This window comes from Haliotis rubra, unplaced genomic scaffold, assembly GCF_003918875.1.
Source record: "Haliotis rubra isolate DU_JTF1 unplaced genomic scaffold, ASM391887v1 Scf733, whole genome shotgun sequence".
In the NCBI taxonomy this organism is placed as follows: domain Eukaryota; kingdom Metazoa; phylum Mollusca; class Gastropoda; order Lepetellida; family Haliotidae; genus Haliotis; species Haliotis rubra.
Genome location: NW_025767450.1, coordinates 62,183 through 85,220, shown reverse-complemented (window position 1 = coordinate 85,220; position 23,038 = coordinate 62,183). Strand labels below are relative to the sequence as shown.

Here is a 23,038-nt window from a genome sequence, read left to right as displayed (position 1 = left end):
AGATAAATATTGTAACTATTTGATTGTAGTGACCATCAATAAACTAACTTCATTCAGGAGTATGGTTGGATTCACTGACTATGTAACTGAATCGTAACAGCTCCACACTTTACTCATAGTGGGATCATAATGTCAAGGCACTCTTTTTAAATTCAGTTAAGAAATTTGGATATCATTTTGTAAGTTGTTGGCTTTCATTTAACTTCATCTATTTATGCAAAACTATATGTACAGCAGAACTTAATCCCCAACGGATGGCCACGAAACGCTACCACCACTTTGGCATAAACAAAATTTATGTGTTAATACAGCAATAAATTGTTTATTTACCAAGGTTATGGGTGTCACATGATCTTGGTTAGCGGACATTAATAAGTGATCCAGATGCTATTTGGCATCCCAGAATGTCATCAAAATACTGAGTTGTCAAGAAATAGTCAATAGCGCAGAACTGACAACTACGAAAAACACAATTTCACCCATAGCTAAAAATTGTCATATATTTTTCAAAACAACAAAGGCATGCTATTTTTTGTGAAAAAAAACAAGCAATAAATGAAACAAAAAGTCACTTAGCTGAATCACTTAGCAGGGATTGAAATAGTGCTTAATATATGGTAAATTTTGACATGGCACAGATAAAATATTTTCAATGTGCCACTAAACTTTTTAAAATAATACCAACAGTGATGTATCTAATGGAAAATGTGATAAATTTGACCAACTCAAATGATTCAAAACCTGTTTTTGCACCATATTTAACTGTTGAATGTTAGCCCTCTCAATCTCACAGCTAGACATGTGCATGGATATTTTGAATGCCAATGTGTATAACAGGAAATCCCGCTTTGGATGATAATAGTTTCTGGGTTACTTTATGGGTGCAGGACAAATGAAGCTGAACTATTCTTGCAGTTATATTCAGTCTTTCACTGTTCTGAATCACTCTGTGATGTGAGGTGGCTGCAAATAACACAATAACAGCATGAGTAATTTTATACAATGTCTACAGTAAATTTAGTCTTTATTCATTCCGAATCACTCTGTGATGTGAGGTGGCTGCAAATAACACAATAACAGCATGAGTAATTTTATACAATTGTGTCTACAGTAAATTTAGTCTTTATTCATTCCGAATCACTCTGTGATGTGAGGTGGCTGCAAATAACACAATAACAGCATGAGTAATTTTATACAATTGTGTCTACAGTAAATTTAGTCTTTATTCATTCCGAATCACTTTGTGGTGTGAGGTGGCTGCAAATAGCACAGCATTAATTGCTTTGTCACAACAGAAGGGTATTTTGCATCTGAGAACAGCCCATGAGAAGGACTCACACAACATTTGCCATGACATGTGATCCTGCAACGTTATTTCTTCTGAAGGGATTTAGAACTTTAGTGAGCCATTTAGAGACAGCCATTTAGAGACAGCCATATAGAGACAGCCATTTAGAGACAGCCATTTAGAGAATGGCTTTACCATGAACACCATGAACAAAAGCATTCAGAATTTGGAACAGTAAAAGTTTTGTGCATATCTATTGCCTTGTAAAAAATAGTAAAGACCTTCAGATAAGATTTATTGAGTACAACTACAAATTGCAAAAAGAATAGCTTTGTACAAGACCATTTTGTTGCTTGAATATGTTTATGCTATAATTTTGTCAGAAAAACTGAAAGATATTTTATTTAAGATGCTTCGCTGTAGGCGCTGACAGTACATTATCAGGCAATGAAGTACACTTGTTTGTTTATGTCACACTGTATTGACGTCACTACGCTATTCTCGTCTCGGTCATCTCATAATCAAACATAGCCTTGGTAATCGACGTCATGGTGCACGTCAGGTGTCATAGCCCTTGTACAGTCTCCGACAGTAAACTACTCCGTAGCACCCTGCTTCCTGCTGTGCAGTTGCTCCACTTGGCTAACATCACTGGTGGAAACATTATGTTTAACTTTTCTTCACAGATAAATGTGTCAGCTCGAATCACAATTTCACAGCAGCATGGCAATGTCCGCTGACTAAGTCTGTGTCCACAGTCCCACGCTGCATCCATGGAATGTCACGTAACTAGTCAATTTCATCTGAATTTACTGTTCAAACTGTACATTGGTAGAAGTATGACATTCACATTTCCCAATGCGGTACATGATAATGAAGGACGTAACTAAAATAATCATATAATATAGAGAAGATATTTAACCCAAACGTAAACCGTCTTCACACTGTTTACCATTTGTTTACACGGCAACATGTGTCTTAACGTCGGGGGCAGACATTCTACTGGAAGAGCCTGTCAGTTAGCCCTGAATGAGGATTGTTACTTTCGGTTACCAACACCGTCGCTCTTCTGTTTGTTTTCGACCTAGATTAATGCCTATATGTATTAAATTTGGCATCTTACAAATGAAATACAGTTCCTCTACCCCCATATACAGTGCAAAAAGCAGCTTTTACCCTGAACTATTAAAACATTAAATCATATTTTAGTTCAAGGCAAAAGTGTACTTTATAAATAATAAATAAATAATATGTGCACTTCTACTGCACTACGACTGTCATAACTCCTACACATTAACATAGACTTACGATAGTTGTAGAGTTACGATAGTCGTTGTGTTACGATAGTTTGGTGAAACGGTGCCCTGGCACAGGGTGCTTGCTCATGGCAAAATGAAGTCACTGCTAAAAGTCATAGGCGGGTTCTTTCATGGGTTCTCACAAGTTATAGAAAGTCCTAAAGAGATGACTGATGATAGCATTTGTAGACAAGAGTCAAATCTTTGAATTGAACTCTTGCTTGAACAGGAAGCCAATGCAGTAATATAAGGACTGGTGTAATGTGTGAAGACTTCTTTGAAATAGTCCTGGTGACTATACATGCAGCAGTATTTGCACACGCTGAAGTCTAGCAAACTGTTCCCGGGAGACATGTCCGAGCAAACTGTTGCAATAATCCAATCTGGATAACACAAGTGTCCGCACAAGCATATGTGCAGCAGATGTGGTGGGAAGATGTCTTACTGATCCTATGTTGATAAGTGGAAGTAGCATGTTCTGCACAAGTTAGAAATGTGAGTGTCATCTGCATAGCAGTGGTGCTTGACGTCCGTAGAAGTTGATAGACTTTCCTAAATCAGAAGTATAGAGCGTTTGCAGTTCTATACATGGGGCTAGAGTGAACTGTTTTTCATAAATACATCACTATCAGACCAAGGGCAACAGGTGGAGCTATGTAAATAACAAACGTGTTCACGGAAACAATGCCCGCGCTACACATACAGTCTATTCCCTTCAGTATTCTAGAGATCAGCAAAATCCAAGCCTCCATGATAATGATGGCAATCCCAGTGGGACACAAGTAAGATCAGCAGATTTCTATAAAAATTTAACACAAGATCCATCAAAAGCCATACTCATACTTAAATAAAAGGAAAGTTGAAGATGTCATCTCACACCTCAGACTCAGTCACAAAAAACACCATGACGCGGGTATATGCAACTTGTAATCAACCTGAATCCATTGCTCACTTGCTACTGGAATGTCAAGACCATGCCTGGGCTCAGCTAAAACAAGAGTTGCGGTTTGTGATAGATCTCCTAAGCCAAGAGATGCAATAGTGAAAGTCAAACCAACTCTATTACAGAAAGATGGACAGCAACTCACACACGTAAAATTCTTGTTGTTGCTTAATGCTGCACTCGGCAATATTCCAGCTATATGGTGGCGGCCTGTAAATAATCAAATCTGGACCAGACAATCCAGTGATCAACAGCATGGACATCGATCTATGCAATTGGGAACCGATGACATGTGTCATCCAAAATAGCAAGCCTGACCACGCTACCTGTCAGTCACGTTTTACGACATACATGGGCTACTGAAGGCCAATTCTTAGCAATACAATAAGAGAAATTGTAAACCAAAAGTCACTGTGTTCTTTAATCTGATTGGTTGAAAAACGCGATCGAATGGTATTCGATTCCCGGAAATTAGCTGCGTATTAATACATACAAACATTGCTCACACCATTGTATTGTTACGTTGTCAGCTGTGATGACGTCATTCAAATCATATTGTGACGTAAAGTCTGAATGACGTCACAAATGAGCAGTTCCAGATGCTACCATGAGAAACGTCCGGCTGCGATGACATTTCACTGCTGTACCCGTACACAATGTCAATGAGTGCTACACAAAAACGTGTGTTGACCTCTTGGTTTACTTTTGTGTTTACAGTGTCGACCGTGCTTCAAATACTCAATAACACCCGGAAATTGGCCAACACATGATGTTTATCTCCTAATTTTATCAATATCTATGCCAAAAATACACATAAAAAGCATGTTTAAAATGAGCACATACAAAATTCAGGAAAAATCTATACAGCACTACACATACACTTCCATGATAATACATTAATCATGTTACTGTATGTGGTGGGATAGCATTTACTGACAGTGGGTTTTGGTATCTTTGAATCTTTGAAACATGTTTCACTGGACTTTAGTTAGCCATACTTCTCTAATTTGTTGAAAGGCAATATTTGTGAAATGAACTAAATATTCAAAATAGCATGTAGGAGGTTTGGTGAATGATGATAATTTTGGAATGAACACCTTTATTCAAACAGTGAACATAGGATTTGTTATTGTAACTGAAGCATGCACCCACCAAAAATTATACAAAGTTACGAGCTAAGCATAGATCTACCTGTAATGTTACAGTAAAGAAACAGACTGTTGTAGCTATCGGAACAAGTAGAAGGGAAGATCCACTTCTTGTTCCATGACAAAATAGCATCAAATGTTAGCAATGAATACAGTATAAATACAACTACACAAATATTTTTTATCTTTGTTATAAATGGCACCATTTTTGCTTTAAATTCAGTGGCTGTTTCTGAAACAATTATGATCGTTCGCCTGAATACAGTTACCTTTTCTAGAGGGCCCTGTCAGCCTGCACGCTATGGGAGCCAGCAGTGCTATTGAAATGTGCTGAGTATGTGACTGGCTGGCATGTGCCACTGAATACTAATAGGTGCGTGTGTTTGCCATTGAATGGATACATTTATACTTTGTAATGGATCGGAGTGGCCTGCTCATGGTGCTTGCTCATGGCAAAATGAAGTCACTGCTAAAAGTCATAGGCGGGTTCTTTCATGGGTTCTCACAAGTTATAGAAAGTCCTAAAGAGATGACTGATGATAGCATTTGTAGACAAGAGTCAAATCTTTGAATTGAACTCTTGCTTGAACAGGAAGCCAATGCAGTAATATAAGGACTGGTGTAATGTGTGAAGACTTCTTTGAAATAGTCCTGGTGACTATACATGCAGCAGTATTTGCACACGCTGAAGTCTAGCAAACTGTTCCCGGGAGACATGTCCGAGCAAACTGTTGCAATAATCCAATCTGGATAACACAAGTGTCCGCACAAGCATATGTGCAGCAGATGTGGTGGGAAGATGTCTTACTGATCCTATGTTGATAAGTGGAAGTAGCATGTTCTGCACAAGTTAGAAATGTGAGTGTCATCTGCATAGCAGTGGTGCTTGGCGTCCGTAGAAGTTGATAGACTTTCCTAAATCAGAAGTATAGAGCGTTTGCAGTTCTATACATGGGGCTAGAGTGAACTGTTTTTCATAAATACATCACTATCAGACCAAGGGCAACAGGTGGAGCTATGTAAATAACAAACGTGTTCACGGAAACAATGCCCGCTACACATACAGTCTATTCCTTCAGTATTCTAGAGATCAGCAAAATCCAAGCCTCCATGATAATGATGGCAATCCCAGTGGGACACAAGTAAGATCAGCAGATTTCTATAAAAATTTAACACAAGATCCATCAAAAGCCATACTCATACTTAAATAAAAGGAAAGTTGAAGATGTCATCTCACACCTCAGACTCAGTCACAAAAAACACCATGACGCGGGTATATGCAACTTGTAATCAACCTGAATCCATTGCTCACTTGCTACTGGAATGTCAAGACCATGCCTGGGCTCAGCTAAAACAAGAGTTGCGGTTTGTGATAGATCTCCTAAGCCAAGAGATGCAATAGTGAAAGTCAAACCAACTCTATTACAGAAAGATGGACAGCAACTCACACACGTAAAATTCTTGTTGTTGCTTAATGCTGCACTCGGCAATATTCCAGCTATATGGTGGCGGCCTGTAAATAATCAAATCTGGACCAGACAATCCAGTGATCAACAGCATGGACATCGATCTATGCAATTGGGAACCGATGACATGTGTCATCCAAAATAGCAAGCCTGACCACGCTACCTGTCAGTCACGTTTTACGACATACATGGGCTACTGAAGGCCAATTCTTAGCAATACAATAAGAGAAATTGTAAACCAAAAGTCACTGTGTTCTTTAATCTGATTGGTTGAAAAACGCGATCGAATGGTATTCGATTCCGGAAATTAGCTGCTGTATTAATACATACAAACATTGCTCACACCATTGTATTGTTACGTTGTCAGCTGTGATGGCGTCATTCAAATCATATTGTGACGTAAAGTCTGAATGACGCCACAAATGAGCAGTTCCAGATGCTACCATGAGAAACGTCCGCTCTGCGATGACATTTCACTGCTGTACCCGTTACACAATGTCAATGAGTGCTACACAAAAACATGTGTTGACCTCTTGGTTTACTTTTGTGTTTACAGTGTCGACCGTGCTTCAAATACTCAATAACACCGGAAATTGGCCAACACATGATGTTTATCTCTAATTTTATCAATATCTATGCCAAAAATACACATAAAAAGCATGTTTAAAATGAGCACATACAAAATTCAGGAAAAATCTATACAGCACTACACATACACTTCCATGATAATACATTAATCATGTTACTGTACGTGGTGGGATAGCATTTACTGACAGTGGGTTTTGGTATCTTTGAATCTTTGAAACATGTTTCACTGGACTTTAGTTAGCCATACTTCTCTAATTTGTTAAAAGGCAATATTTGTGAAATGAACTAAATATTCAAAATAGCATGTAGGAGGTTTGGTGAATGATGATAATTTTGGAATGAACACCTTTATTCAAACAGTGAACATAGGATTTGTTATTGTAACTGAAGCATGTACCCACCAAAAATTATACAAAGTTACGAGCTAAGCATAGATCTACCTGTAATGTTACAGTAAAGAAACAGACTGTTGTAGCTATCGGAACAAGTAGAAGGGAAGATCCACTTCTTGTTCCATGACAAAATAGCATCAAATGTTAGCAATGAATACAGTATAAATACAACTACACAAATATTTTTTATCTTTGTTATAAATGGCACCATTTTTGCTTTAAATTCAGTGGCTGTTTCTGAAACAATTATGATCGTTCGCCTGAATACAGTTACCTTTTCTAGAGGGCCCTGTCAGCCTGCACGCTATGGGAGCCAGCAGTGCTATTGAAATGTGCTGAGTATGTGACTGGCTGGCATGTGCCACTGAATACTAATAGGTGCGTGTGTTTGCCATTGAATGGATACATTTATACTTTGTAATGGATCGGAGTGGCCTTGCAATATCACAAAAACAAAAATATATTCCCAGTGCAATGATGATTTTGTACCATAATCAAATTGAAGTATAGCCTCTTCAATATTTACGCACATAGATGCAATCAATTAATGTGATGAATAAATAAACCCCGACACCGGATCTGCAAAACATTCTATTCACATTTGTTCTAAGGTGGTACCATCGTTATAAATGGCTTGGACAAGTTGGAGTCCTGGCATGAACCAAAGGCAACATAAGAAAGCTAAATTCTTACCAGTCAAAGTTGCCATTCTGGCAATCCATCCGCTTCACTGAGCAGTACAGCTAAGCTTCTATATATCGATGTATACCTGTAACACTTAGCAACAGCTCTAAATATTCAAGGTCATATCCGTCGTCTGTGTAGCTTAGCTGCCATTGGTTGCAAGGGTTAAACAAACGCGCATTTCAACGCATCGGTGCCTTCGTCGCTATCATATTTGCATGGATTGATTGTCCCGAGAGCGATTATGAACTGTCATTTCTCTACGCTGTATCTGCTCCGCGATTCCAAAACAATAACAAGTTAGAGTAACGGCCCCTGTATAAGGGAGATAACTTGAAGTTGGACCAACAAGAATACCACGATCGAATTTCTTTCGGTGACAGCAAGAGTGAGTGAGTGAGTGAGTGAGTTTAGTTTAACGCGGCTTTTAGCAACATTGTGAGTGAGTGAGTTTAGTTTTACGCGGCTTTTAGCAAAATTGCAGCAATATCACAGCGGATAGATGGTAAGATGTTGGTAAGATGTATTGGAGAATCTTCAATGTGGACCTTAAGTCATTTTCAGAGGGGATCCGCCAATGAAACCATACTCACTCACTCACTCATCTGTCAAACAGTTCTCCTAATGAAGCTACATTACGTCCGGCAGGAATCCTCGACCATCCTTCTTGCCCTCCAAGCAAACAAGACCACCAGGAACACCTCCTACCGACTTTTGGTTTTTACAAAAATGTGTTTGGTTTCACTACAATTCACAAATATATTACATATGACATAAAAGGCAATATATACTAGCCACATAAAGAAACTGTGCCCACAGAAAATTCCTTCAGAATTGGAATACAACACAGAAAAGACGAAATAATGTAGACACTTTATAAGGTGAAGTATCGGAACACAAGAAAATGTGGAAAGAGCAAGAAAAACGTCAGAAGTTCAAAATCGAGTGCGGCGTCACACGACGAAGTCACAAAGTCAATAACGGGTATGACCGCCGTGTGCGTGAAGCACAGCAGTGCATCGACGACGCATAGAGGCTACTGAATGAGCATTGAAGGCATGGGGGATGGTCTTGGACGTGGTCACTGCCGTCTTGAACCTGTGTCTGAGATGAGTCACCCGAATCCATCTATCCTGTCTTGGCGTCCTTACGTCGGGGACGCCCATACCGTGGGTGGTCGGCGAGGTCATTACTGTTGACCAATGACCAAACACCTGACCAATGCAGATATCGTGTTACGATGGCATTGGAAATGTGCTGCCATCTGTTGTTGGCTCATTCCTGCTCGAACCATTCCAATGGCTTCATGACGTTGAGCACATGTTAATCTTGGCATGATGTGCATGTGACTTCTCATGTGACTTTGTGAACGTTTGAATGACCAAAGATCAAGCTTTCGACAATGACAGCAATTTATGAGTTTAACATGTTGTGTGCAGCTGCACAGGCTGCACGTGCAGTAACACATTGCAAGTCCATAGGCCACTATCACTGACGTCACGTCGCCTGGCACCGGCATGAGCGTTTGATTGTCTCCAATACTTGCCATGTTCACACCTGTATTTATGTATTAAGACGCTGTGTGTCTATATCTACATTTTCTGTGTGCACAGTTTCTTTATGTGGCCAGTATATATGACTTCATTGAGGTTTTGTAGGGTTATAACAGACATAGATACATAGAATATTGTTAAAGTTTCTTTAGAGGGTAGATAAGATTGTAGGAATAAGGTTTAATAGTAGTGATTGTAGTGAGTGGAGACTGGGAATATCAATCGATGATTTAAGTCGTGTGTCGCTATGACACGGGACTCAAACGCGTTGCACACCTGTTGCACATGCGTGTTACACGCGTTGAAGGGGAATAAACTTTTAGGCAGTAGTATACTCGGAGGTAGTGATATCACACAGAGATACATACTTGGAGGTAGTGATATCACACAAAGATACAAACTTGGAGATAGTGATATCACACAGAGATACATACTTGGAGGTAGTGATATCACACAGAGATACAAACTTGGAGGTAGTGATATCACACAAAGATACAAACTTGGAGATAGTGATATCACACAGAGATACAAACTTGGAGGTAGTGATATCACACAGAGATACAAACTTGGAGGTAGTGATATCACACAGAGATACATACTTGGAGATAGTGATATCACACAGAGATACATACTTGGAGGTAGTGATGTCACACAGAGATACAAACTTGGAGGTAGTGATGTCACACACAGATACATACTTGGAGGTAGTGATATCACACAAAGATACAAACTTGGAGATAGTGATATCACACAGAGATACATACTTGGAGGTAGTGATGTCACACAAAGATACAAACTTGGAGATAGTGATATCACACAGAGATACAAACTTGGAGGTAGTGATATCACACAGAGATACAAACTTGGAGGTAGTGATATCACACAGAGATACATACTTGGAGATAGTGATATCACACAGAGATACATACTTGGAGGTAGTGATGTCACACAGAGATACAAACTTGGAGGTAGTGATGTCACACACAGATACATACTTGGAGGTAGTGATATCACACAAAGATACAAACTTGGAGATAGTGATATCACACAGAGATACATACTTGGAGGTAGTGATGTCACACAAAGATACAAACTTGGAGATAGTGATATCACACAGAGATACAAACTTGGAGATAGTGATATCACACGGAGATACATACTTGGAGATAGTGATATCACACAGAGATACATACTTGGAGGTAGTGACGTCACACAAGGATACAAACTTGGAGGTAGTGATATCACACAGATATACAAACTTGGAGATAGTGATGTCACACAGAGATACAAACTTGGAGATTGTGATATCACACAGAGATACATACTTGGAGATAGTGATATCACTCAGAGATACATACTTGGAGGTAGTGATGTCACACAAAGATACAAACTTGGAGATAGTGATATCACACAGAGATACATACTTGGAGATAGTGATATCACACAGAGATACAAACTTGGAGGTAGTGATGTCACACAGAGATACAAACTTGGAGATAGTGATATCGAGATCCATGCTTGTAGGTAGCGGTATCATGTTTGCTTTTGTAAAACAAATTTGTTTCCGAGACGTTTTATGTTACTCATAAGAACTGGAATCTCTGTTCTACTACACAGCAGTCGTAAATCAGAATTACCTGACTGTATTTTTCGGTCCATGGATCACTTGATTGTCTGGTTTATTCCCAGACCGCTGTCGCATAGCAGGAATACTGCTGTGTCAAGCAGAAACAACTTCCATTGTTAGGACAGTTATGTAAATGGTTGATGCCACTGGAAGGGCTGGGCATGCTTACTCATTGCGCGAACACCGGGTGTCATCACTGATTTTCCGCGATCCATTCATATAATGTTCACAACTATTTTCCCTTCACACCAAACGATATTTGTTTCTGAGAATAGTTAAGGCAAGGTATTCTCTTACACTATATTTGTTTAACGCCACACTCAGCAAGGTTCCAGCTTTTATAATGGACCATACAGTCTAGGGATTGATATAATGAGCAACGATTCACGCTCTCGGGTAGCTATGACACTATTCAACCTAGTCTTCGAGTCTGAACATCTGTTACGATCGGGTGAGGGTTTATCTCACAGGATTTATTTCATTGTATTTATAACTCTCGGGGATGTTGTGTTGGAGAATATACCCCTGATCTGTTACATCATTCTCACGGGTGAAGAGATACAGCCGTCTAAAGTATCGCTGTTACCTGTACAGAGTTGCGTCCCTTAAATGTTACAGGATCTAATGACTGGGTCATCCATGGTTATTGGACGGAATACCCCCACACGTGGAATTCCCATCTAAAGTCCGCCTGAAAGCCGTTGACCGCATCTATGAACGATATGGGTTAAGTAAAAGTATGGGTGTAACATTGGTTATACGACGGCTAATGCAGTCCGACATTCTGAGAGATCTTGTCAGTCTACGAAAACAAGGTCAAACCCCTTTTACATCCATTCAATGTTTCATTTTGAATAATAATTGAAGATAGTTTTGATTTTGAAATAAATGTGCACGAACATAATGTTACAACTCTCAATGTTGAAATGCCGTCTTGTTTTCACATTTAAATTTAGGGAACAGAATGAAATAAGATTAAAACTAGATTGTATCTTCATATCAAGGAAACTCTGTTCATCGAGAAATACTTAACTAATGATTGATGTTAAGAAGTACAGAACTGCACAAGATTCGGTCTCAGTTCACATATGTTTATGATTGGAAAAGGAAGATGGAGTGTGCCTAAAATCCCATTTGCTGAAAGATAATGTCCCTTTTGTACTAACGAAATAGAAGATGTGTACCACGTACTCTTAATTTGTCCAAAATATCGAGAAATACGCCAACAATATTTAAATACTATTCTATTGGAAAACAAACGTATGTTTAAGTTTATCAAATTGTAAAATGTGAAAACAGTATTTTAAGCTGCGAAGTGTATCTATTATATCTTAAATGAAAGACACAAATTAGCTACAGTCCCAGCATGAGCAGTATATGTATCAGTTACTGTCATTACTAGTAGCTATAGTTGTTGTTGTTGTTGTTGAGTTTGATGATGTTGTTGTTGTTACATTACAATCCATATCATACCTATAATCACAGCTGTCAGAGACATGTCCCATGCTGGACAGGCTTAGTTGCACTCTACTACGACACATGCCCGACACATACAACACCTGTGGCTTCCACAACCTCATCAAGGTGATGGTCGACCAGTGCGTCCCCACACCCCAATCCTCCCAGACGCCCCTGCCTGCAACACCAGTCGACCAGTGCGTCCCCACACCCCAATCCTCCCAGACGCCCCTGCCTGCAACACTAGTGACAGCTGAATCAACTACAGCAGATGCAACAACACCCATCACGACATCTACAGGTACTCTCAGTTAGTTAAGACGTGGTTTTCCATATACACTTGTTGTATTACTGTTATAAATACTGTCATGCCTTGATGAAACAAAGCATCTGTTGACAAGAACACAGACGTTTGTGGATAGCTAGCCTTGTTTCGGAATCGGTTGCTATGGATATGATGCAATATTCACACCAGATTATTGTAGCCGTTTAAGTTTAACTATGAAATAATGCGTACAGTGTATGACAAAATAGAAACTTTTTACGATGTTTATCATTCTCAAGATTGCAGTGACATCAGTTACATCCAAAGTGTCGTCAGGACAACAAGAATTGTTGGAGGGATCACAGCACAGCAGGGCGTCTTCGACTCATGCGCCTCCCTCAAAACAGGATTCGAGAGACATTTCTTGCTGCCGACGCACTTGCAAGTAGACTTGTCTGGTTCGAATAGGGTTGGTAGTTCCGATATAGCGTCGAGGCAGTCGGTGCATCGGTTGTGTCTGTCCCTTGTTTCCGGGCAGTCGACGGCGAGAACGACTGCAGTTTGCTCGCTGCAGGTCGAAATTGGTTGGGCGGGTGGAGGTAGACAAAATCGACTATTGGCGAAAGCACAGCAAATAGAGCACGAAAAACTGTCGAGGGATCTGGTGTCGCTCGTAGAAGGTGTGTCCCGATCGCTCCAGGATTCGTTTCTCTCTGTAGGGTCGAAAAATGGGTTTGTGGTTGCTGAACAAAATGGGTTGCCCTTACGAAAATGAGATTCTTATAATAGTAATAATAATAATAATAATAATAATAATGATGATCCTCTGGTGATGCATGTGAAGACTCAAGATGAAAGCAAGGAATTCCACAGCTATTTTAAGCGTGCCAAGGTTGTTGGACAGAATCTGAAATTTGAGGTTGACTTTGCTAATGGCGATGTACTGCTGGATGGTACAGCGATGGGAGTAAACCAGGTGAAGTCCTTTACCAAGTCTGCCCAGAGTCGGTCTTTTGTGGAGAAGCTTTCTGAGAAGCCATTGCATCGTGTGTACATGCAGTGTGTGGAACAGAATAGCAATCCCTCCGACTCCTTCGCCTGGATGAAGTCGGCTGGTCTTAAATGTGAAACTGAGGGCTTCCTTTTTGCTGCTCAGGACCAGTCATTTCCCACTCGTAATCGCCTAAATGTGATTCTTAAAGAGAATATTAACATGAAATGTCGACTTTGCAATGAATTCACAGAGACTGTCCAACACCTTGTCAGTGGATGCCCTTCCTTGGCACAAACAGCATATCTTAAACGACATGATGGCATGGCTCGCTGCTTTACTACCGTCTCCGACATGCCTGTGGCTTTGACTCCGAGGTCCATCCATGGTACGACCCTGAACATGTCCAGGGCGTCATGGAAAATGATGCTTTCAAACTTCTGTGGAATAGGCCCATATACAGCCTCAGAAGAATTCCTGCCAACAAACCTGATCTTGTCCTTTTGATAAAGCCAATGAATTTATATATATCATTGAATTTTCTGTCCCTTTTGACAGGAATGTGATTGACAAGATCAAGGAAAAGCATGATAAATATGCGGACCTCGCCTTTGAAATGTCTCGCTTGCATCCCAAGTACACTGTCGTCAGGCTCCCCATTGTTCTCGGTGCCCTTGGTTTGGTACCTCCTGATCTTTTGGCACAGATCAGGAGAGTGCCCGGGTTCTCCACCGGGAGTACAGCTCTTCTGACACTCTGGGTAATGCAGAAGGCTGCAGTGTTGGGGAGCCTTCATATTCTCCGGAAAGTTCTTGGTGGGTTCGACTAGGCAGCGTTTCCTGGGAGAAGTCCCATTCGCTGTCTGGGCTGCGTGTAGAGGGGGCAAGGGCCCTGAGCTGATGATGAGCCTTACCAGCCTGACTGTGCCAGGATCACCCAAACCCTCTCTGCTGCATATTATCTTTAATCTGTAAAACATAATAATAATAATAAAATATCAATATGAAATGTCGACTTTGCAATGAATTCACGGAGACCGTCCAACACCTTGTCAGTGGATGCCCTTCCTTGGCACAAACAGCATATCTTAAACGACATGATGGCATGGCTCGTTGCTTTTACTACCGTCTCCGACATGCCTGTGGCTTTGACTCCGAGGTCCATCCATGGTACGACCCTGAACATGTCCAGGGCATCATGGAAAATGATGCTTTCAAACTTCTGTGGAATAGGCCCATATACAGCCTCAGAAGAATTCCAGCTAACAAACCTGATCTTGTCCTTTTTGATAAAGCCAATGAATTTATTTATATCATTGAATTTTCTGTCCCTTTTGACACCAATGTGATTGGCAAGATTAAGGAAAAGCATGATAAATATGCGGACCTCGCCTTTGAAATGTCTCGCTTGCATCCCAAGTACACTGTCGTCAGGCTCCCCATTGTTCTCGGTGCCCTTGGTTTGGTACCTCCTGATCTCTTGGCGCAGATCAGGAGAGTGCCTGGGTTCTCCACCGGGAGTACAGCCCTTCTGACACTCTGGGTAATGCAGAAGGCTGCAGTGTTGGGGAGCCTTCATATTCTCCGGAAAGTTCTTGGTGGGTTCGACTAGGCAGCGTTTCCTGGGAGAAGTCCCATTCGCTGTCTGGGCTGCGTGTAGAGGGGGCAAGGGCCCTGAGCTGATGATGAGCCTTACCAGCCTGACTGTGCCAGGATCACCCGAACCCTCTCTGCTGCATATTATCTTTAATCTGTAAAACATAATAATAATAATAAGGGCCTGATGATGTACGCCTCTCCGTGGTGGGCCTAGATAGGGGAATTATATTCCCTGAACCAAACGTACATCACCCAGTTAGGGCTGACCCCCCGAAGCTGGTTTTTCACTGGGTTACTAACAGCCAAGAAGAGTATAGTCTTTCACTTCCGCAGCCCAGTCAGCCTTCCTCCGGTAGTCAAACCAACCTTACTGGAGATGGGACTTGCCCCAGGGGAAGGCACAGAACCCGACCAAGAATATCTTGGTCAAACCATCTAAAATCCACACTACTAGAGTGTGCGAAAGCGACAGGATGGCCTGATAATCCACGAATAAATGGCAAGTCGCTGAAGCTGCATTGGGACAATGCCATGCCCATGTATGCTTACCTGACGGAGCAAAATCTTCGAGATCAATTCCGGCGGCTTAAAAATCTCTTGCCCCGTGAGCCAGTTCAACCCACAACTGGTGCCCGTCAGGAACCTTTGCATGAACAGAATGCTCAAGTGGCAGCAGACCCAAAACTTCTAATGGACGTCCGTGTCAACCTCTTTCCTCTTGCTGATGGAAACTCTTCCGACAAAGAGCTAATTGGCCCCGAAATTTCAGACCCTCACTCTTCCTCTTCTTCAGTTGCAGATCTTTCCGAAAACCCTGTGTATATTTTGTTTCATTCTATTTATGATGAAATATCTGGCATACCTTTAGAAAATCGGAGGCCAATTAAACAAACAAATGAATCTTTTCCCAAAACTGAAATCAATTTATTAAATGATATTATTTCTATGAAACTTTCATCGGACTGTTCATTACATGAAGTTAATTGTTGTGTCTATGCTGCCGCTCGAACCTTGGAGGAAATTCACACAGTTTCCAAAGAAAAAACATCTAACACTAAGAACAATACACCAAAGAAAAACCGGTTTCAAGTAAAACTAACGGAAACTAGAAAATACATTTCCTGGATAGAACTGTGCCTGAAGTTAAGATCATCAGGGAGTCCAATGTCAAAACGGCAAAAGTCAATTTGGAGAAAATTAAAATTACAATACAAGACAACAAAAGAAAAGGTACTTCTCCAAATTGTCGATTCCCTTAAGGCCAAAATAAAGGTTTGGACTGAAAGAAAGAAAAAATGGGAAAAGAAAAATAAATTCATCAAACAAAATAAACTTTTTAGAAATAATGAAAAACACTTCTACAGGCAACTGAAAACAAAAGGTGATGGTGAACATGACAAACGGCCTCCCATGGATGCCAATGAAAGGTTCTGGAAACAGTTGTGGTCTGTACCCGGCAACTGTAACCTTGAGGCACCATGGGTCCGTGATTATGACCATGCAATGCATGAGAAGAAGGTAACTAGGTCGTTTGTCTGTTACATCTCACCAGATTGCCTGAAAAGTGTTATAAAAAAGTCCAAATCTAATACAGCTCCAGGGCCTGATGGCATTCGAAACCGGTATTGGAAACTGTTCCCCTGTGTCCAAACACCATTACTACACTGTTTCAATACTCTCGTGGACACAGGTGATGTTCCTCCATGGTTCTGCAAAGGTCGCACAATACTTCTCCCCAAGAAGGAGACTTGACTGATCCCAAAACTTCCGCCCTATCACATGTTTGAATACACAATACAAAATATTCACAGGGTGTTTGACAAACCTCGTGTCATCTTACTGCTCTTCCAATGATATCATTTACAGAGAGCAGAAGGGGCAAGAAAGGGATGTTGGGGGTGCAAGGATCAACTTCTTGTACAGAAAATGATTTTGGAAGAGGCTAAAACTTATCACCGCAACCTCTCCATGTGCTGGATTGACTACAAAAAAGCATACGACTCTGTCCCTCACGAATGGATTCTGAAGTCTCTTCATTGTATTGACCTCCCTGAGCGACTACTTGATTTACTCAAGTCTTTAATGAGTTGCTGGTCGACTCAACTTGAGATGTACTCACAAGGGCAGGTGCAGACTTCGGAATCTATTCCAATCAGAAGGGGAATATTTCAGGGGGATTCCTTTAGTCCTTTGCTTTTTTGTCTTTCTCTAAATCCTTTGAGCTTTCTGCTCAATAAAGAGGAGGGTTACCATCCCGGACCTCCTCAGCACAGATCCCCAACACCTCTTACTCATCTCCTTTACATGGATGACATCGAACTCCTTGCCAAAGGAGATTCCAATTTGAAAGAGCAGGTTCTCCTTGTCGAGTCCTTTTCTAATGATATTGGCATGACATTTGGACTCGACAAATGTAATACTCTTCATTTGAAACGTGGCAAGGTAACTAATGATGGATCGGTCAGGTTACAAGGGGGAGGAGTTATTGAGCATCTTGTGGAAGATCAGGCCTACACCTATCTTGGAATGCAAGTTCGAGACAAGCTCCAGAATGCCCAGATTCAAGAAAAACTTCGGGCCGAGTATAAATCTCGTTTAAAGAAAATCTGGAGCTCAGAGCTAAATGCTCGAAACAAGGTCAAAGCCACCAATACTTTTGCTGTGCCAGTCCTCTCCTATTCCTTTGGAGTAGTTGATTGGACAAAACAAGACATCCAGAGTCTTGACCGTCTGACCAGAAGGATCATGTCTGATAACAGAGCCCACCACCCTCGTTCCTCTCTTAACCGTTTATACATGCCAATCAATTCTGGAGGTCGGGGTTTGATTAATGTGGAGGCTCTTCATGACAGAATTTTATTGTGTACTTTTGCACATATTTATTTATCGGATGATCCTCTGGTGATGCATGTGAAGACTCATGATGAAAGCAAGGAATTCCACAGCTATTTTAAGCGTGCCAAGGTTGTTGGACAGAATCTGAAATTTGAGGTTGACTTTGCTGATGGCAATGTACTGCTGGACGGTACAGCGATGGGAGTAAACCAGGTGAAGTCCTTTACCAAGTCTGCCCAGAGTCGGTCTTTTGTGGAGAAGCTTTCTGAGAAGCCATTGCATCGTGTGTACATGCAGTGTGTTGAACAGAATAGCAATCCCACCGACTCCTTCGCCTGGATGAAGTCGGCTGGTCTTAAATGTGAAACTGAGGGCTTCCTTTTTTGCTGCTCAGGACCAGTCACTTCCCACTCGTAATCGCCTAAATGTGATTCTTAAAGAGAATATTAACATGAAATGTCGACTTTGCAATGAATTTACAGAGACTGTCCAACACCTTGTCAGTGGATGCCCTTCCTTGGCACAAACAGCATATCTTAAACGACATGATGGCATGGCTCGTTGCTTTTACTACCGTCTCCGACATGCCTGTGGCTTTGACTCCGAGGTCCATCCATGGTACGACCCTGAACATGTCCAGGGCGTCATGGAAAATGATGCTTTCAAACTTCTGTGGAATAGGCCCATATACAGCCTCAGAAGAATTCCAGCTAACAAACCTGATCTTGTCCTTTTTGATAAAGCCAATGAATTTATTTATATCATTGAATTTTCTGTCCCTTTTGACACCAATGTGATTGGCAAGATTAAGGAAAAGCATGATAAATATGCGGACCTCGCCTTTGAAATGTCTCGCTTGCATCCCAAGTACACTGTCGTCAGGCTCCCCATTGTTCTCGGTGCCCTTGGTTTGGTACCTCCTGATCTCTTGGCGCAGATCAGGAGAGTGCCCGGTTCTCCACCGGGAGTACAGCCCTTCTGACACTCTGGGTAATGCAGAAGGCTGCAGTGTTGGGGAGCCTTCATATTCTCCGGAAAGTTCTTGGTGGGTTCGACTAGGCAGCGTTTCCTGGGAGAAGTCCCATTCGCTGTCTGGGCTGCGTGTAGAGGGGGCAAGGGCCCTGAGCTGATGATGAGCCTTACCAGCCTGACTGTGCCAGGATCACCCGAACCCTCTCTGCTGCATACAATTTTTAATCTTTAATCTGTAAAACATAATAATAATAATAATAATAATAAGGGCCTGATGATGTACGCCTCTCCGTGGTGGGCCTAGATAGGGGAATTATATTCCCTGAACCAAACGTGCATCACCCAGTTAGGGCTGACCCCCCGAAGCTGGTTTTTCACTGGGTTACAGACAGCCAAAAGGAAAGTTTAAATTCACTTCCGCAGCCCAGTCAGCCTTCCTCCGGTAGTGAAACCAACCACACTGGAGATGGGACTTGCCCCAGGGGAAGGCACAGAACCCGACCAAGAATATCTTGGTCAAACCACCTTAAAACCACACTACTTGAGTGTGCGAGAGCGACAGGATGGCCTGAAAATCCACGAATCAATGGCAAGTCGCTGAAGCTGCATTGGGACAATGCCATGCCCATGTATGCTTACCTGACGGAGCAAAATCTCCGAGATCAATTCCGGCGGCTTAAAAATCTCTTGCCCCGTGAGCCAGTTCAACCCACAACTGGTGCCCGTCAGGAACCTTTGCATGAACAGAATGCTCAAGTGGCAGCAGACCCAAAACTTCTAATGGACGTCCGTGTCAACCTCTTTCCTCTTGCTGATGGAAACTCTTCCGACAAAGAGCTAATTGGCCCCGAAATTTCAGACCCTCACTCTTCCTCTTCTTCAGTTGCAGATCTTTCCGAAAACCCTGTGTATATTTTGTTTCATTCTATTTATGATGAAATATCTGGCATACCTTTAGAAAATCGGAGGCCAATTAAACAAACAAATGAATCTTTTCCCAAAAATGAAATCAATTTATTAAATGATATTATTTCTATGAAACTTTCATCGGACTGTTCATTACATGAAGTTAATTGTTGTGTCTATGCTGCTGCTCGAACCTTGGAGGAAATTCACACAGTTTCCAAAGAAAAACATCTAACACTAAGAACAATACACCAAAGAAAAACCGGTTTCAAGTAAAACTAACGGAAACTAGAAAATACATTTCCTGGATAGAACTGTGCCTGAAGTTAAGATCATCAGGGAGTCCAATGTCAAAACGGCAAAAGTCAATTTGGAGAAAATTAAAATTACAATACAAGACAACAAAAGAAAAGGTACTTCTCCAAATTGTCGATTCCCTTAAGGCCAAAATAAAGGTTTGGACTGAAAGAAAGAAAAAATGGGAAAAGAAAAATAAATTCATCAAACAAAATAAACTTTTTAGAAATAATGAAAAACACTTCTACAGGCAACTGAAAACAAAAGGTGATGGTGAACATGACAAACGGCCTCCCATGGATGCCAATGAAAGGTTCTGGAAACAGTTGTGGTCTGTACCCGGCAACTGTAACCTTGAGGCACCATGGGTCCGTGATTATGACCATGCAATGCATGAGAAGGTAACTAGGTCGTTTGTCTGTTACATCTCACCAGATTGCCTGAAAAGTGTTATAAAAAAGTCCAAATCTAATACAGCTCCAGGGCCTGATGGCATTCGAAACCGGTATTGGAAACTGTTCCCCTGTGTCCAAACACCATTACTACACTGTTTCAATACTCTCGTGGACACAGGTGATGTTCCTCCATGGTTCTGCAAAGGTCGCACAATACTTCTCCCCAAGAAAGGAGACTTGACTGATCCCAAAAACTTCCGCCCTATCACATGTTTGAATACACAATACAAAATATTCACAGGGTGTTTGACAAACCTCGTGTCATCTTACTGCTCTTCCAATGATATAATTTACAGAGAGCAGAAGGGAGCAAGAAAGGGATGTTGGGGGTGCAAGGATCAACTTCTTGTACAGAAAATGATTTTGGAAGAGGCTAAAACATATCACCGCAACCTCTCCATGTGCTGGATTGACTACAAAAAAGCATACGACTCTGTCCCTCACGAATGGATTCTGAAGTCTCTTCATTGTATTGACCTCCCTGAGCGACTACTTGATTTACTCAAGTCTTTAATGAGTTGCTGGTCGACTCAACTTGAGATGTACTCACAAGGGCAGGTGCAGACTTCGGAATCTATTCCAATCAGAAGGGGAATATTTCAGGGGGATTCCTTTAGTCCTTTGCTTTTTTGTCTTTCTCTAAATCCTTTGAGCTTTCTGCTCAATAAAGAGGAGGGTTACCATCCCGGACCTCCTCAGCACAGATCCCCAACACCTCTTACTCATCTCCTTTACATGGATGACATCGAACTCCTTGCCAAAGGAGATTCCAATTTGAAAGAGCAGGTTCTCCTTGTCGAGTCCTTTTCTAATGATATTGGCATGACATTTGGACTCGACAAATGTAATACTCTTCATTTGAAACGTGGCAAGGTAACTAATGATGGATCGGTCAGGTTACAAGGGGGGAGGAGTTATTGAGCATCTTGTGGAAGATCAGGCCTACACCTATCTTGGAATGCAAGTTCGAGACAAGCTCCAGAATGCCCAGATTCAAGAAAAACTTCGGGCCGAGTATAAATCTCGTTTAAAGAAAATCTGGAGCTCAGAGCTAAATGCTCGTAACAAGGTCAAAGCCACCAATACTTTTGCTGTGCCAGTCCTCTCCTATTCCTTTGGAGTAGTTGATTGGACAAAACAAGACATCCAGAGTCTTGACCGTCTGACCAGAAGGATCATGTCTGATAACAGAGCCCACCACCCTCGTTCCTCTCTTAACCGTTTATACATGCCAATCAATTCTGGAGGTCGGGGTTTGATTAATGTGGAGGCTCTTCATGACAGAATTTTATTGTGTACTTTTGCACATATTTATTTATCGGATGATCCTCTGGTGATGCATGTGAAGACTCATGATGAAAGCAAGGAATTCCACAGCTATTTTAAGCGTGCCAAGGTTGTTGGACAGAATCTGAAATTTGAGGTTGACTTTGCTGATGGCAATGTACTGCTGGACGGTACAGCGATGGGAGTAAACCAGGTGAAGTCCTTTACCAAGTCTGCCCAGAGTCGGTCTTTTGTGGAGAAGCTTTCTGAGAAGCCATTGCATCGTGTGTACATGCAGTGTGTTGAACAGAATAGCAATCCCACCGACTCCTTCGCCTGGATGAAGTCGGCTGGTCTTAAATGTGAAACTGAGGGCTTCCTTTTTGCTGCTCAGGACCAGTCACTTCCCACTCGTAATCGCCTAAATGTGATTCTTAAAGAGAATATTAACATGAAATGTCGACTTTGCAATGAATTTACAGAGACTGTCCAACACCTTGTCAGTGGATGCCCTTCCTTGGCACAAACAGCATATCTTAAACGACATGATGGCATGGCTCGTTGCTTTTACTACCGTCTCCGACATGCCTGTGGCTTTGACTCCGAGGTCCATCCATGGTACGACCCTGAACATGTCCAGGGCGTCATGGAAAATGATGCTTTCAAACTTCTGTGGAATAGGCCCATATACAGCCTCAGAAGAATTCCAGCTAACAAACCTGATCTTGTCCTTTTTGATAAAGCCAATGAATTTATTTATATCATTGAATTTTCTGTCCCTTTTGACACCAATGTGATTGGCAAGATTAAGGAAAAGCATGATAAATATGCGGACCTCGCCTTTGAAATGTCTCGCTTGCATCCCAAGTACACTGTCGTCAGGCTCCCCATTGTTCTCGGTGCCCTTGGTTTGGTACCTCCTGATCTCTTGGCGCAGATCAGGAGAGTGCCCGGGTTCTCCACCGGGAGTACAGCCCTTCTGACACTCTGGGTAATGCAGAAGGCTGC

At 41.6% G+C, this 23,038-nt stretch overlaps 1 protein-coding gene across 1 annotated transcript in view; it reads right to left on the bottom strand.

The window, feature by feature from the left end:
- The window catches only part of LOC124259693 (pyruvate dehydrogenase phosphatase regulatory subunit, mitochondrial-like), a 70,166-nt gene extending 62,054 nt beyond the window's left edge, over nucleotides 1-8,112 (bottom strand). Inside the window, exon 1 of the mRNA XM_046693884.1 lies at nucleotides 7,817-8,112. The gene's annotated coding sequence lies outside the window, so the exon portion shown is untranslated. The remainder of the gene's footprint in view (nucleotides 1-7,816) is intronic.
- Nucleotides 8,113-23,038: the final 14,926 nt, after the last annotated feature.